Source organism: Colobus angolensis, unplaced genomic scaffold, assembly GCF_000951035.1.
Source record: "Colobus angolensis palliatus isolate OR3802 unplaced genomic scaffold, Cang.pa_1.0 Scaffold5, whole genome shotgun sequence".
NCBI lineage: Eukaryota > Metazoa > Chordata > Mammalia > Primates > Cercopithecidae > Colobus > Colobus angolensis.
The window spans coordinates 32,911,379-32,926,301 of NW_012118487.1; positions in this window are offsets into that span (position 1 = coordinate 32,911,379).

Below are 14,923 nucleotides of genomic sequence, written 5' to 3' on the forward strand. Positions count from 1 at the left end.
AAAAGTATGGTCTCCAGAATAATGAACAAGAAAAGCTTTTGTCTGCTTCTATTTTATAATATACTCATACTGAGGACCTAGCTATCTCTCATTTATTCTCTGGTTTACAGGTTTCTCCAACAGTATTTCTCATTCTCTACTATCCCCAGTAGAGCTTGAGAGGATCATTAACCATCTTTAAATAAATAAATCACCAGTGGTACACATGTGAAAAGAGGCTCAGTTGCATACACATGTCTGCATTTCAGAAATCTGTCCTTGAGATTCTGATTAAATTCATATTTGAAACTGCTCTTTATTTAATCTGTCCTTGGACACTTAACGACCAAAGAGATAGTATCTCTTCCAAAAATATAAAAGTCTGATAAAATGAAAAATCATTTTTAAAACCGCTGTCTATACAGACGTATAAATAAACATTGAGTCACCAATATTTTCATATTAGGCCAAGTTTCTTCTTGCTGTTTATCACACCACTAACAGAGCCTACCATGTCAAGGTTCATTTTTCTTTAAATAGTAGTAAGAACTTAAAAGATGACGAAACAATCTAAAGATAGGATACATTAGGTTTTTTAAATTATTTTTCTCCTATACTTTCTCACTGACACCAATCTGACAGCAATTGAGGACTGGGAAATACCTGACTTCTAAAATTTTGTCCATTCCTTTTTCTCTTTTATTTCTGCCAATTCAATTCCATCTACTTCACAAAATCCAGTTTAAAACTTACTTCCTCAAGTGTTTGCATAGATTTCTTCATTATTTGTTTCTCCTTCAATATGTTTGCACCGTGTTGCTCTGAATTTTGCCAGCCTGTTGCTTTGTATATGCTCTTGCTTTATGTATGTATGTTTTTTCTTCCCCCCTAACACATCGGGTTCTTCAAGATAGCAATGGACAACATGCACCAAGAAAGTATTTTGGACTGCTGGTCATGACACTTGTGAGGAGCAATATTGACTTGGTGCGTCCAATCAGGATTTTTCTTTAATAAAATTAAATAGAATAGGAAATAACAGAGTGGAACACAAGCAGTAAGTACATGAATGATTTCATAAAAGTGTTTTTCAGTTTTATATGCCTGTGCATGATTGTGTAAACTATATCACAGTATATATCTTGTGAGTTACAGTGGAAAAATTTAAAAGCCACTGACCTAGGGCACTGATGCTCAAATAGTTTTTAGCCAGCAAATCCTTGTTGGTAGCCTTTTAAAAATTACTGCTCAACATAAAAATGTAATTTCTTCATCTGCATTGTTTATACAATATTAATATATCCAAATATATTTATCAATATTATTTGGTCTAGCTACTGTAGATACAATAGAGGGGGAAAAAACAGTTCTTTTCTTCATAGAGTCTATAGAGAAGTGGAGAGAACAGGTAAAAAGGAAATTTTAATTCCATAAATAATATGGCACAAAATCAGGAAGCCATGAGAGCATAAAGTGCTCCTAACTCTGTCTCCCAGGAATTAGTTTTTAACAATCTTAAGTCTTTAGAAAATCCCAATCTATAAGAATATCACATTTTTAGCCAAGAATCCTTTCCATATGAAGACCAAGCATCATGTCGGGATACACACTGGAAACTCAGTTTGGACTAACTAGCCTAGCAATCAGATTTCAAATTGTTGAAGGTTTCATGACCTACTCACTCTTCTCTACTCACTTTTTTTCTGAAGACTTAAAAAGAAATGGGCGGGCGTGGTGGCTCCCACCTGTAATCACAGCACTTTGGGTGGAAGGATCACAAGGTCAGAAGTTCAAGACCAGCCTGGCCAAAATGGTGAAACTCCATGTATACCAAAAATACAAAAATTAGGCGTGGTGGTGTGCACCTGTAATCCCAGCTACTCAGGAGACTGAGGCAGGATAATTGTTTGAACCAAGACCCGGGAGGTGGAGGTTGCAGTGAGCCAAGATCACATCACTGCACTCCAGCCTGGGCTACAGAATGAGACTCAGTTCAGAAAACAGTTGTATTGTATTATAGATGCTGTCTCAAGTCAGCCCCAGGAAGTAGACTGACACTTGTGTGCAGAATGGTAATCAGGTAGCGGTCTCAGGACCAGCACCTGTGAGGAAGGACAGAAACTGGGTTGGATAGAAAAAGAAGTTACACTGTACAGGCTCAACCAATCCTTCACGTGCTCTAGAGCTGGGACATACTCTTAGAAATTCCCCACAGTAAGAATTTCCCCACTGTGTACACAGTGTCTTGGCTTGTATACACCTCTGTCATTAACAGTCAGGAATTGAATGTGGGCTATTCCCAGGAAGAAACTGTAACTTTGGTTGATGATGCCTTAGCCCTTGGGCAGTTTCCTGAAAGTGACACAGCTGTGAGTTGTCAGCAACAAACCTGCTAGGGGCTGGGGATAGGAGGGCCTTCTCCCTGAAGAAGAATGTGGGTGGCACACCACTATGTCCACTACACTCTCCCTGCAGTACATGTTTTTAGTAACCATTTTGATAATTATCATAACTATGCTGATATCACTAGAGATCAAAGTAGATTTAAAAAATCAAACACTGTTTTTTAAATTGCTGCCTGAGAATTCTGAGTCAAATAATAAACCACGAGAAAATGTGACAGTTCACTATGAAAATAGGTCTTTCTCATCTCTACAACTGACTTGTCTGATAATTTAAACTGAATAAAAATTTATCTTCTAAAGATATCATAGAGCCGAGATCTTGAGAGCAAAGGATAGGTAAGCTGTTCTCTCACTTAGAAATACTCTGGCTATACTTCCTGCAGGGAACTCACTGTAGGATATATTCAGTTTATGTAGTAACAAATGAAAGTCCCACAGTAAGAATTTGGGAATCAATTTGTTACCTAAGAGTTAAAATTCAAATGTTACAGTTTAACACTATGCCTTATTTTGTCCCCCAAACTGAGATTTCAGACACTTCTCTATGAAAGTAAAGCTCAGAGCTGCCTATGGATGGAGTCCTTTAAATGATTTTTGAATTCACTCAGATACTTTTATGAAACCTCAGAGTTCTACATCGTATAACAGAGGAGAAATCATTTGGGTCCGGGAATTTTTAAGAGAAACTTTTTCTATTTCACTGCCCAAAACTTAAAGAACGTCAGTGGGACTCCAGCATCCCACTGGGCTTTACATGATCCTGCCTTTCTATCAAAGATGAGCCGGCTGCCTACAACACCCATGCCCGGGAGTTGAATGAATTGATCCAGATTGTGAGGGCATTCAGTATTTCTCACTAAAGGCACTCACGTCCACTAAAGACAAGTTTCTATTTTAGTACACTGAGATAAATAGTGTTGACACTTGGCTGTCATCCCTGGAAATAATTAGCCAGCAGGTTTGATTGATACAGCAACTCTGAGTTTCAGAGAGTGATACTATATTCCTAGCATAAAATAGGACACCTGGTTGAACTACTGTACCTAATTTTTGTCTGGAAAAGAATGCATTGCAGGTGTCTCATAGGATGGAGTTAGCTAGGCTGGAGAAATATTACAGGTAGAGGGAACCAAAGAAAGAAAGGGAGAATATGTGTTCAGGTAATTAGAAGTGGATCTGCATGAAGTAGGAAGGGACATTGGGAGAGAAACCTGGAGAGGTCTGCAAGAGCAAGATCATCAAGAATTTGACATGCTAGGTAGGAATTTTAGCTTTACCCTAAACATGATGGTAAGTCCATGAACAACTTAAATGGGGCAGGTATGGGTATAATCAAATGTGCATTTTTAAACAATTCAGGACCGGGCGCAGTGGCTCATGCTTGTAATCCCAGCACTTTGGGAGGCCACGGTGGGTGGATCACTTGAGGTCAAGAGTATAAGACCAGCTTGGCCAACACGGTGAAACCCCATCTCTACTAAAAATACAAAAATGAGCAGGGCATGGTGGTGCATGCCTGTAATCCCAGCTACTCTGGAGGCTGAGGCAGAAAAATCACTTGAACCTGGGAGGCAGCGGCTGCAGTGAGTGGAAATCGTACCATTGCACTCCAGCCTGGGTGACAGAAAGAGACTATGTCTCAAAAAATAAAAACTAAAAAAAAAAAAAATCAGGTTCATGGCAAGATGGCCTTTCTATTTACTAGAGTCACAACATAAGTTTTGAAAATATTAATAGTCAGGAATTTATTAAAGATTATACATTTGGTGTTCAGGAAGCTTCTACCTTGAAATCAGTAGCACACAACATACTGATGAGCGTTCTTACTGATAAAACAGAACACAGCTCTGTCCAGTAATAAAATAATTCCTCATAAATCCAGTTCTTTTCTTTTGAAACTTACATGGAAAGACCAAAATATGTAATTTTTTGTGAAAAGTCTCAAAAGAAAAGATCAATAAATTTAATTTCCCAAAATTTAAATATGAAAATTTAAATATAAACACAATATATGTTATGGACTGCATGTTTGGGTTCCCCCTACCAACAAAAAAAAGTTACATGTTAAAATCCTAACTCATAAGGTGATGCCGTTAGGAGGTGGGGCCTTGGGAATTAATTAGGTCATGAGGGTGGAGCCTCATGATAGAATTAGGGCCCTCGTAAGAAGAGACATCAGATCATCTCTTTCTCTGTTTCTCTTTCTCCCTCTCCCTACCCCTCCCTAATTGTCTCTCTCTCTTTCTTCTCTCCTCCATATGAGAACACAGCAAGAAGAAGGCCGTCTGCAAACCAGGAATCAGGCCCTCACCAGACACCGGATTTGCTGGCTGTTTATCCTTGGACTTCAAGCCTCCAGATCTCTGAGAAATACATGTTTATTGTTTAAGCCACTCTGTCTATGTTAATATATTATAGCAGCCTGAACTAAGACATTATCAGAAACCATACATATATTTTAAGGCAAACAAGTTGAGATCAAACAGTTGCAACATACATAAGATACAAGAGTTGCTATTCTTAGTATATAAGAAGCTTTAATACCTAAACATATCTATAAACCTACCAGTACAGAAAGAGCATTAATTCAAAAAGAAATACACAAGGCTAATGCCAATGAAACTATTTAATCTCATTAGTAATGATCAAATTCAGATCATCACGAGATATTTTTTACCTATGAACTTGGTAAATTTTGAAAATAACAGTGTAGTGAGATTGACATAGGAAACTGTCAAAAACTCCTGATGGCATTATGAACTGGTCGTAATAATACTAGTATTATTGCTATTGGTACTATTTCCTGATAGGAAAGGAGTTCAGTAGAATGTATCAAGTTTCAAAACAGGTTCATTTCCTTTGATGTAGTTATCTTTTTTCTATGAATCCAAAGAGAAAAATCAGAGAAATGACACAAGGATAATCAACATAAAAGTGTCAATAAACCTCTTCATTGCAAGTAATAAACCCAAATTGTAGTTATTTTTGAGTAAATAAGTCAGCAATTACAGCACATGCATACACACAATTTTTTCCAGCCAATTAATAATTCACCATGCTTGGAGTCAGAATTGAAATTGGTGCAAATATCCTACCAATGGTGTGATAACAGTTTGGAAGGGGTTTTATGAGGCCAAAATGAAGAAAAACAGTTGATACTAATATGAGGAGAGATAGGAAGATCATGGCACAAGACAGCTGGCTCCTGAGGAAGGATAACTGAAGAGGGTGAGCAAGAGCAAGGACAAGGTGGTTCACCAGGTAGTTTTCTAACTTCTATTAAGTGTTAGTAGGATGAATGGGCAAAGAAACAGGATATATGGAAGTGTTATTCTGGTTACCTCTTAGATTGCAGGAGACTTTATTTCCTTCCATAAAATTTTACTTTTCAAATTTCTATACTGAGCATGTATACTTACTGTTCATTCACTCAATCTATGTTTAATCCTTACTCAGTGCAAGACACTGTTCTAGGTGCTAGTGATGAGTCATGGAAGAAAACAGACAGACTCCTTCCCTCGAGGAACTTGTCTTCTCCACGCACAGATAGGCAAGAAGCAATACATATAATAAGTTCTATTACATATGTTAGGAAAGTATAGCAATGGGAAAGAAAAATAAAGCTAAGTGAAAGTAACCAGGAGTTCCAGGAAAGACAGCACATTCAGAGTAGTCCTCAGTGAGACAGAGATATTTGAGAAAAGATGAAGATGAGAAAAAATATTTATTTTTTTATTTTCCAAAACGTACAATTATCTGAAAAAAGAGAGATGGTATTTTAGTTCATCATGCTGCTATAACAAAATATGTGAGACTGGGTAATTTTAAAATAATAGAAATTACTTTCTCACAGTTCTGGAGGCTGGAAGGTCCAAGGCCAAGGTACCAGTAGGATCGGTGTCTGGTGAAGGCTCGATCTCTGCTTCCAAGATGGCACCTGGTAGCTGCGTTTATAAGAGGGGACAAGTTCTGTGTCCTCACATGGCAGAAGGGACAGAGGTCATAAAGGGACTAGCCGGTTTATTCCAGCCCTTTCTTAAGGCATTAATTTCATCCATGAGGGTGGAGCCCTCATAACCTAATCACCTAATCTCCATGTAATATTATTGCATTGGGGATTAAGTTTCAACATCGATTTTGTAGAAGAAATAAACATTCAAACCATAGCAGATGATAAAGAGTTTTGATGTGGTGACCGGAAGACTAAAGTCTAAATAATTTGGAAAAAGTATAAATTTCCCCTTTGGAGTGAAATTCATTGACATTTGAATCCACCTTAAGGAAAATATACCTGAGTAAAGAAAAACTAAATAAAGTACAAATAATTCATACTGCCAACATACTACTAAAAATAATTTTGACTATGAAAGGCTTTTGAAATTTCTTTTCTTCCCTGATTTTGCTCTCCAATGCAACAGTAACTGTGTATTTTGTGTTTCCTCCGACAACGAAAGAACCATTTTTCAACCTCCCAAGAGGACTTTGGGACCATGACTGGAAAATATCACGTGGCTTCCTCAGGACACTGCATGCTTATTAGTCATTAACTGCCTGAAAGCACAGTAGCATGATAGGTACAAGGCATCTTTTCTGCCTTTCTCATTTTGATGCAATAAGCCGAGTGCATAAAATCCAAAGAATAGTTTCCAATGAAGTTAATATAAGGGGCAGGGAGGAACATGATACAATCAAAATATTTTCAAATAATTCTAACTCCTTCCTAAATACTTGCCATTATCTCGACTCTGGTACACTTAATCCTTCTTATTCTGTCTTAAAATTAAAATATAATTTGCATTCACAAAAAGTCCCAGACAGAACATTTTGATGACTTAAATACGGCAGTGTCTCATTTTATCTCTTAAGTCTTTACCTTTGAGTCATTCTTAACACATTATTAAGCCCTTTTAAATAGATATTATAGGCTCAGAGCCAGCAGGGGATCTTCAAAAATTACTTACATCTATCACATAATCGCATTTGAGTTTCACTACAAACCTATGATGTTGTCATGTGAGTATTATTACTTCCATTTAATAGTTGAGAAGGAGAGCACAGGGATGTTCAAACATTTTTCTAGATCACAGTCTCAGAAAGTGGAAGAATTAGAACACCAGGCTTCTGACTCACAGCACAGTGCCTCTTCCAAAACACTGTGCTGTCACCCCACTACTTGGTGGTTGCTAGAGAATTTGACTTTTTAACTCAGTGAATTTTCTAGAAAACCAACCTTTATTTTTTTTACATGGCAATATTGTGGATTCTTCTTTCTTAAAATGTCACACTTTTACAGACTCACAGAAACTAGCTTTGTGTTCTTTTTTAAAGGAAGGCTTTGCTCTATCTTGTCTCAATATTCAATAGCAAATGATTATAGGAAAATGTCAGGAAATTGTGATGGAAAATGTTGAGACTGAACATTAAACTTTTAATTTTATTGTTAAATACATTTGCATTAAAGACAGCCATTAGAAATTATCACATAAAACCAAATAGCATTTTCAACTTATATTGTGTTGAATACCTACTGTGTTTTCCCCCAATGCTACCCTCCAGGAAAGCGTGATCTGGTTAGGAGGAGGGGCCAGGTGCAATAGTGAGAAGCCAGCTGCTCACAGGAAAGAGCTTGGTCTTCAGGGGCCTGGAGACCTGGTTTGAATCCCGGTTCTGTGACTTCGTACCTGTATGACCTCAGTTTCCTCCTCCATAAATTGGTGTTAATCCCCACTTCACACAGTGTCTGGCATGCACTCCATTTGCCCCCAGATCTGCTCTCCATACCTCTCTGTCCCATTCCCTGCTGTCCTCTAAGTTCTCCACTCTCAGGCTTCCGGGTCATGCGGATTCTGGCTAATTTCAATCAATGAGAAGCACTGTCAGGAGACTGGAAACAAACAGGAGTGAGAGTCTAGGGAATTTATTCCTCCTGCTCTCTCCCTCCTCTACAGGGACCTTCCATGACTATAGCCATGTTGAACAGCACCACTTAGTGGCTCCAACTCTGAATAGGGCCAGGAACACTAGAGCTCCTCTGCCTCTTTATGTCAGGGCTGACAATGACTCTACTGTGCCAGCTCCAGCAGTCCTTGTTGGTTGCCTTTACCCTTCCCGCACCTCTGTAAATAGTTCTTTCATTAAAAATGCCTTCAAAAAGCTAAGTGTGCCACCTGTGTCCTGCCAGGACCTGGATGGATTACACCATTCTATAAATACTAGCTATTATTATCATGAGTCCCAAACTTTTCAAACCTTCCTGAGACTTAATTTGGAAACCACAATATACCTGAAGGGTAAAGCCAGCATGGAAGGTTTCTATAGAAAAGGGGCATTGAGCTGGACCTTGAAGCAGAAACGTGGTGAGGCAGCATGCAGACAGTGGGAGGGGAGTGGTCATGCCCACTGATTATACCTTTTGTTAAATGACGTATGAGTTTATTTTTTTAACCAGAGGAAGGACTATGGAAATACGATCAAGAAACCGTGAAGAAGACAGTCAAAAGTCTCACCTATTTTATGTGCTTACTCTCCATTCTCCACTCCAGCCACCCGACCACAACCCCCACTTGAGAATGCAGCTAGGTATTTCAATGAAAGGCATTGCAAGGAAGGAGTACACTAAAATACATAAGTATATTGGGCATGATGTTTCTGAAGTAGGAATAGACTAAGGGATTTTATACAATTAGAGAATTTTGTTCCTCTTTCTAGACATTGTCCCTTTCAGTATCAGGCTCTCCAGCTTTCACTATCATGATATCTACCTGCCTGCCTTAGCTTCTGCTCCCCATTCCATGACCCCTTTTCTTCTTGTTGCTAAATCTTGTCTGCCATAAGGAATATACCCAGTTCACTCAGTACTTCCTGGAGCAATCAATATTTTGATCAGGCAAATGATTTCCCTGGAGTCATAAAATACAAACTGTTACATAATATGACATACACACACACACACACACACACACGTGTGTGTGTGTATATATATATATATATATTTGTCAAAAAGGGTCAAGTGTGTGTGTGTGTGTGTATATATATATATATATTTATATATGTACTCTTTTTCTGTGTGGCAAACTTTTTCTTTCATTTAAAAGCATTATTAAGGAATTACTATGCAGCAGGCACCGAGCTAGGTTCTGAGGATACAAACACTGTAAGGACTAGGTGCCTGCTTCTAAAAACCCAGAGTTTCGTAAGAAAATGATCGAGTCAGACCACAAAGGTGACCTGGATGTCAATATTGGCAAAAGTGTCACCAAGATGAGGTTGAAGGTGTTTTCGCTTTGGAACCGCTATCCTAGTAAATAAGCAGTGCAACAGACAAGTGCTATCAAGGGGACCAGTGAGGAACTGTGGCTCTCCAAAGCCTCCCAGGTTTCTCAGGGAGATGGTCCTGACATTTTGTTGCCAGTGAGAAGCCTCCAGGCCAGGAAGCAAAGAGCCCAGTGGCTTCAGATTGCACTTGATTTTGCCAGCTGTCCTCAGCTCCATCCCCACCTCCCTTTTATATTCTGCTTTATGCTGTAGGGCTTGTATCTGCCAAATACAGATCTCAGACTTCATTGACAACTGGTTTCATTGGAGGGCAAGAAATAAATCCTTTTCTCCCCAACTTCCCCCAAGAAAAGACTTAAGGAAAACAATATTCCTCAAGATGCCTGATCCACTGACGGAAGAACAAACCTTTAAAACTATGCTACAGATGGTTTGAAGCATCTCAACAGTGTCAGCAAATTCTGTGCATAAGATCACACTGAAATTACAGAGGGAGTTATAAAAACAATATTTATGCCTGAGTCCCACCCTGAGATACTATGATTTAACAAGAATCGGGTATGGCCTGGGCATTGGGATTTTTTTAAAGCTTCCTAGAAGATTCTAACATGCAGTGAGGCTCAAGCACCAGTGAAAATCACTATATTAGGTCACAGGCTTTTGGTTTTCTACCAAACAATATATCAATTTATTCTATAATTTCATTTTTGTTAAAAGTAAAAGTAAAAAATTACTTATCAATTAAATAGTGGAATCGAAACATGGAGTCTGAAGACCTGGCTCTGCCAGTATATCTATGGAGGCTTGGAAAACCCTCAAGCTCTTCTGGGCCTCTACTTCCTCACCTATAATACAAAGGAAGAAACTAAGATTTAATGACCAACAGGTATGTTCTCCCAGCACTGTGAAATATTGTCTCATTTACCCTGCAGTCAATTTTATGACTACTTATCCCATTATTATAGATGAGAAAACTGGAAAGCAGAATATTAAGCAATTTTCAAGGCCACATAACTGCTAAATGTGAAACACAGAGATTGAAACCTGGCCTGACTGACCCCCATGTCCAGGCTCATTCTGCCAACCTCAGGATGCTGTCCAGAGTCCCCTGGAGCCTTAAAATTTTGGATGAATGTCAGCTATCAATGTAATCAAAACTACCACGTGTTCAGGAGTGTTTCTGTATCTTGAGGTAAAGGTTAGAAAGAAGTTGACACATTTTATTCTTTATCAAAAAGGGTCAAGTGACAGACACTATTTAAAAAAAGTCCTTCTACTTAATGAGATTTAATAACGCCCTAGACCCAGGGGCGTATCATATGCATGAAACCTAACTGCAGATGTGACCCAAGTAAGAAAAGCCACCAGATGAATTAATGAAAAACAGAAACAAAGACATAAGAATAGATAACAACACTATGAAGATACTCAATATAAATATCTAGTGATACATACTCATGTGCAATGTCTCTTCAATATGGATTTCGTAACTATTTTTCTGAAATGTTGAAACAACACTAACTAATATAAGAGAAAAACCATTACATTAGAATGATAACTAGAAAAACAGGAGTCCATGGAATTATTTTAACATCATAACAAACAGTTAAAATGTTTTCATTAGACATATTGAATAGATCATTGCTCTCAAAGGAAGCACAAACTGAAATATTTGGTCTAAACCCTGAGTATAAAGGATTGTTAACCAAGCAAAGTATAAATTAGATATATGCTTCATGCTGAAGTTTATTTTAAGTATCTCCCAACATCATTAGGCATTTCTAATAATAAATCATCAATCCCCTTGTAAGTCTTGTAGAAAACTTGAGGAAAAGAAAAATAAAGGCTACACTGGGAAATAATAACAGATAAATGCATTCTTTTCTTTATGTCTAATCTGCCCTACAGAAACTACTCAAACTTCTCCGTGGCAATTCATTATTCACTCATCTGAGAGTTTTATGTTAGACTTAAAATAATTTGCTGAACAAAAGAAATGTCATTCCAATAGACTTGAAACATTCCAACGGGAATGTCCAATGACATACCAGTCATTGTCCAGTTTCTTCAACTTTGCAATTAACTTATATTTGTGCAATTAACCTATACTATCTAAAGATGCTTGGAAAAAGTTAGTTTTATTACCTTTTTATAGGCATGCTACCACTAGGATGATTAAAACACAATAACACAATGTTAAAAGGGAAGGGTTAGAAGATGAATACAGAGAATGAGTAAATGCTTCAAACTCACCACATAAAAGCTTCCTGGGTGATGCTAAAGTACAAGTTTCCAGAACCAGTAAGAACCCCTATATTAGATCATTATTTTCTTTCTTTTCAACTAAGTTACCATTTATTAACTTAAACTCTAAATTTATTTTATAAACAGCAAAATCACCTATCAAACATAACAGAATAATCGGTCTATTAGTCCATCCTTGTACTACTATAAAGAAATACCTGAGACCAGGTAATTTATAAAGAAAAGGGGTTTAATTGGTTCCACAGGCTGTACAGGAAGCATAGCTGGAGGCCTCAGGAAACTTACAATCATGACAGAAGTTGAAGGAGACACAGGCACATCTCACATGGCCATAGCAGGAGCAAGAGAAAGAAGGGGGAGATGCTACATGCTTTTAAACAACCAGATCTGTGAAAACTCACTCATTATCACAATAACAGCAAGGGGGAAACCTGCCCCCCGTGATCCAATCACCTCCCACCAGGCTCCTCCTCCAACACTAGGGATTATAATTCGACAAGAGATTGGGGAAGGGACACAAATCCAAACCCTATCAATTGGTCGTTGAAACTTGAAGTCCAAAGACCTCGGTGCCTAGGTGCAAAAGCATTAGAGGTAGGAGTGATACAATGTCAGATCTTCATTTTTAATGTTTCACTGGCTTCAAAGAGGGGAGAATGACTCAGAAGGGCAGAGACTATGGAAACCCTGTAAGGAAGTGACAGCAGTAGTCTAGGAAAAAGATGATGGTATTTGCCCTCTCTGCACCTTGGCTCTCTTAGCTGCAAAATACAGGGTGCTAAACAAGATAATCCCTAAAGACCTTTTGGGCTTAATGCCATCAAACACAAAGATGGGATTTTTGTTGGAGAAGGACGTATTATTAGTCCGGTGCACAACCCAAAGTGGTAAAATGAAAGTAGGAAGTGCATAAAAGTTAGATTCTTTCTCTATTATTTCCACCAGTATTAAAAATGCTGTAACAACTCTGTTTTTAAAAAATCATTGACCCATATTTTCTTCTAGCAACCTTCACTTTTTCTCTGCTCCCTATTTAAGCAAAACTGTTCGCAATAGAGCCTTCACCATAATTACAGGTAGATGGGCAGTGATATTACCCCTAGAATTTGCAAAAATAGCATGCTTAGCTAGAAAAGAAAATATTCTTGGTTTAAAGCCTTAATAAGAACAAAATGGAAGTTTTAAGGCTAGTTTTCTTTTTGAAGAGTTTCCCCTGAGTAAAATTACATACATGGACATTTCTATTCACAACAAATACCTTATTTATCTTCATTCTCCCTTCTCTAGGCAACATCCATAAAAGGGTTTTGCAGATAATAAGTGTACAAAAGAGATGCATTGCATGAGTGAATGAACAGAGTTTTGGTTTTTTTTTTTTTCCTTTGGAGTGTTTTTTCCTGATGAAATTTTATCCCCAATTTTTTAAAAGAATTTTATTACTCTGTGGCCAGATCACCAGATGATCAATGTCTAGTCACCACAAGAGATAATTCAGGACATGGCTCTAATATCCCTTTACAACTGAGTATCTGCTATGTGCAGACACTATTCTAGGACCTGGGGATACAAAAGTGAAGACAGATTAAGCCTGACTTTATGAAACTTTTATTCTGGTGTGGAAGACACATAAAAATTAATAAATATAGCATAACATCAATAATATTAGGTAGCAATAAGAGCTACTAAAAAATGTAGGACACTGTTCGGTTTACCCCTTTATGGATAACATTCACTTTAAAGGGAATTTGCAGGGGCTGGAGGTATCAATTGGGTCAGTGATAGCCAGGGAAAAGGCTCTAAGAAAAAGTGTAAAGTGATGGGAAAAAAGAAACCAAGATGATGAGAAAAGTAAAAAAAAAAAAAAAAACTAGTTACCATCATGAAATAAAACTGCAAATGGACGGTGGTTAGGCCTAGCCTCAAAGATGTGAGTGGCGTAGGGGCACAGCATGTAAATATCTGAGAAAGAGCATTCCAGGCACCAGCGACAATAGTTACAAAGCCCTGGTAGAGGAGCATCTTTGCACTTTCAAGGAATATCCAAGGATGTAGAAGATAACAGGTTAGGCAGGTCAGCAGGGAACAAACTATGTAATGATGTGAAAAATTTTCCATTCTACTTTGGAGGATTGAAACAAAGATTGACATCATCACTATTTCATTTTAAGAATCACAATGGCTGCTGTTTGCAAATTTGGCTTTAGGGAGAATGAAATAGGGAGACGAGTTAAGAAATTATTGCAGTCCTCAGACAAGAGACGATGGTAGTCTAGACTTTTTTATGGCAATATAGAAAGCAAGACATGGTTTTATGCAGAGTATATTATGAAAATAGAGCCAAACGGTTGTCTGAATGTTGAAGGTGACAGAGAGATTTTGAAAATGACTCCAATATTTGTAGAGTGAAAGTCTTATAATTGACAGAGATGAGGATTCTGGGGAAGGCAAAGCTTTATTGAATAGTGCGTAAATTAATTTTGGGACATGTTAAATGTGAGATACGTCTATGGTCTGAATGTGTTCCCCAAAATTCATGTATTGGAAACCCAATACAACCATGTTTGCAAGGTGGGTTATTTTAGGAAGCATTTAAGTCCTGAGGGTTCCACCCTCATGAATAGATTAAAAAGACTTGATGGGGAAAGTTTGTCCCCTGTATTAGTCCATTTGCATTTCTATAGAGGATTATCTAACGCTGGATAATTTACAAAGAAAAGAGGTTCATTTGGCTCACGATTCTGTAGACTGCAAAAGAAGCATAGTGCCAGTATCTGCTTCTGGTGAGGGCTTCTGATAGCTTCCATTCATAAAGAAAGGTGAACAAGGAGCAGACATGTCATGTGGTGAGAGAGGGACCAAGAGACAGGAGGTGGTGCCAGGCTCTTCAACAACCAAATCTCATGTGAATCAATGGAGTGAGAACTCACTCATTACTGTGGGAGAGCACCAAGCCATTCATGAACCAATGGAGTGAGAACTCACTCATTACTGTGGGAGAG